We start from the raw sequence: 3,556 nt of genomic DNA, 5'->3' as shown, positions 1-3,556 counted from the left end.
CGCAAAATCCGACGATAATCGTAAAATATCCAACAGTAAATATTTACTAGTGAGGGTTATACCGTCCAATTATTTCTGATGGAAAATTCGACGATGAATTGATTAGCGTCGGATTTATTTGACAAATACAACGGTAAATCTGACGGTACTCAACGTTTTTCTTGTAGTGATAGCTAAATCCTATCCGAAAATCAGTCTCCAAACAATTTTTAGTCGGATAATTTAATCCTCGTCAAATTTTAATTACCAAATTCGTCTTAAAAATTTTATTTTATTAGACATATCAATTCTCACGTAAAATGTTAGTAAAAAATTAGATAATTTAATCTTTATTATAAACCCCGAGAAAATAATAAATAGTTAGCGAATAAATTAATTATTAATCAAAGTGATTAGAAAATGGAATTTTTATAGTTTAATGAGATAGAAAAAATTAAAACAAGAATTTTGATACCAATTTTAAAGAATTTGGCCCAAGATTGGGCCGAATAGACGAACCGGACAAACTGGACCCAAAATGGGGCCAAGGCCCAATTCAACCCAATAACCCTTATGAAGACAGCTTCCCCTTCCTCTCTTCTCATCATTCACGCTGCAAAACATTAGGGGAGGAAGGAAGAGAGGTCTCAAACCTTCACTTCAATTCAAACCACCATAACTCTCTGCTCCGAGTCTCGATCGTCGCACCGATTGTGGCCACACGTTCGCTGCGTTAAGCTCTACGATTCTATCAGATCAATTTCATAGGTAAGCTTCAATCTCACCCCAGCCTCTCTATCCCTCAATTTTTGAAATTAAAGAGAATCCAAGTTGAGGAATTATTGATTTTGGTTCTCTAGGTTCAATCTAGCTTGTGGAGCTTGTTGGACTTAGCTCTCTTGGTCCGTGGGTACGGTAAGGATTATTAACTCGAGTTAATTCGTTGAATTAGTGTATGAGTATTGAATTTTATATATGGGTATGTGAAATTAGGTGTGTATACATATATTGGAGTTTGATTTTGGGCATTGAAAGGCTTGGTAGAGGATTAGTGTTGATGCTTTGGGTGATTTTGGACTTTGGAGTTGTGTTTGGCTTTGGTAATTTGTCTTGGACAATACGTGAAAATCGGCCAAAGTATGGTTTAGGTTTCACGTATTTAATATATAATGTTCTGTGAAAATTTAGGCTAGATGACCGTAGGATAGAAATGAATGCTTGAGTATGTAAATTGTTTAGTGCTTCAATGATATGTCTTGAACAAGGTTGGGTTTTGGTTTCATGTTGATATTGGTGTTGTAATTTATGATGATGAGTTAATGATGTGGCTAATGTATGAGGATGAATATGAGTTTGTGATGGTTGATTGATGAATCTTATTGATTAGGTAATAAGTGTTTGGTTTGAGGTTATGTATATATGTGTGTATAAGTTGGTATGTTGATGATTGTTGGCAAGTTTGTGAAGTTTAGGTGGAAAATCTAGTTGATTGAGGTAGGATGTGAAAGTGTTGACATTTAAATTGGTATAATGTTGTGTTGGATATATGTAAAGAAAGTAAGGATTGAGTTTGGTTTTTATAAAAATTGAGGTTTGGACTCATTGTAAAAAAAAATTGCTTTTTGGCCGAATTTTGACAAGCCATAACTTGGCTTCCGGACCCTGAAATGGTTTCAAACTTGTTTTATGTGAAAATAGGGTATGTGAAGTTTATACCGTTCGAAGAACGGAGGAAAAATGATTTAAAATAGAAAAGTTATGTGCATCGAAAGTTTGGTGTTTAATTTAGCAAATTTGCAAATTTCAGACTTAGCCAAAATTTTGATAAAATTCACGCCCACGCGTATGCGTGGCCGACGCGTACGCGTGGCAGGGGCAATTTGTGTACGCGAAACCTTCACACGCATAGGGTAACTACAGCCTCGCGTGTATGCGTGCGCGGGCAAGCCTATGCATACGCGTAATGGGCTAAGTTTGCACGCTCACGCGTATGCGTGGCCCACGCGTACGCGTGACTCCCCTGTTTTCAGCGAAGGTATTTTGTGTTTTAAAGCTCAATTTTGAACCTCCAAACCTCTGTTTTTACCCTTTTAGTCCTAGAACATAATGATAAGCTTAGTTATAAGTTGGAGCTAGGAAATAGGGATAACTTGGGAATGAAGTAAAGGTTAAAGATGATGAATTGTATAAGAAGAAGGTGCATGTATGAACGAGTTTTGATGCTAAGGCTTGAATGATTGATTTTCTACAAGTATTATGAAATGTACGAGGTAAGTAAGAGAGTAATGTAAGAAATTGAGAATTGATGATATTAATTAATCAAGGATAATAAAATGTATGATCAACGAGTTAAGTGAAATTGAGAATGATGAGAAGAGACATGAATTAGTATCAAGAATGAAAATGATATATTATAAGAAATGATTGAATAATTTAAGCTTGGGGCGTTGCCCCCATGTCAGCCGAGATTTTTTCCGTGGTTATTATTGAGCTTGGGGTGTTGTTTCCCCCATGTCAGCCTAGGATTCGTCCCAGGGATAACATTCAGCTTGGGGTATTGCCTTTCCCCTGTCAGCTTGGGGTATTGTTTTCCCCATGTCAACTTGGGGTATTGTCTCTTCTTCCCATGTCAGCTTGGGATTCGTCCCATAGATATTATTGAGCTTGGGGGCGTTCTCTTCCCCATGTCAGCTTGGGAATTCTCCCTATGGTGTATTTTTGAGCTTGAGAACATGTCGGGATGACTACGTAACCGACAGTTGATATCAACGGCCATAGAATAGGCATGCATCATATGCATTTGTATGCCTGACTTGTTTGTGCATTAATTGAAATTTTCTAATTGATTATAATATGCTAATTGTCATAATTGATATCTGTATTCTACCTGTGCTTGCCTTGTCTGTTTGTTTGTCCTTGTATTTACTAGAGATGGAGGAACGAAGGAAGGATAGAAGGGTTTAGTATTTAGGTCAAGTTCTAGTTAAGTTTCGGAACCCTTAGAAGACCACCTCTTATGGTTTCTATTTAATATCTTAAGATTATAATCTGAGTGTCGGCGTTCTAGGATTGCCTCTGACATTCCCAGGACCTTATATATTATGTGCGTAACACCTTTACTATGCTAAGAACTTCCAGTTCTCACCTCATACTGTGTTGTTGTTTTCAGATGCAGGTCGAGAGGACTTCTGAAGCGGAGTAGTCTCTGGATTTTACTTTGATGTACAGTTTTATATATATGTACTTAACTTTCTCTCTGAGTAACTTGTTTATTTTGTTCCACTTAGAGGCTTAAGGAGAGTTAGGGTTTTATCTATGTATTTTGGAGTTTTTGGGATACGTATATATGTATGTGAATATTTTCCGGCCAGCCTTGACTTCGCGGACTGAGTTAGGAGCTTGTTATTTTGTATTTTTGATCCTCTATTCCCAGTTTTGTTATCTTTCACTTGTTAACTATAGCTTTCTTGGCACGCAAGTTATCTCGTTTCTTGAGCGTTGTGGTTTTATTTTGCGATTTTGTTTTACCCGTTTTTCAAGACTCCTAGTTAAATATCTCTTTTCCTATTATATATAT

This window comes from Arachis ipaensis, chromosome B06, assembly GCF_000816755.2.
Source record: "Arachis ipaensis cultivar K30076 chromosome B06, Araip1.1, whole genome shotgun sequence".
Classification (NCBI taxonomy): domain Eukaryota; kingdom Viridiplantae; phylum Streptophyta; class Magnoliopsida; order Fabales; family Fabaceae; genus Arachis; species Arachis ipaensis.
This window is presented reverse-complemented; position numbering follows the sequence as displayed.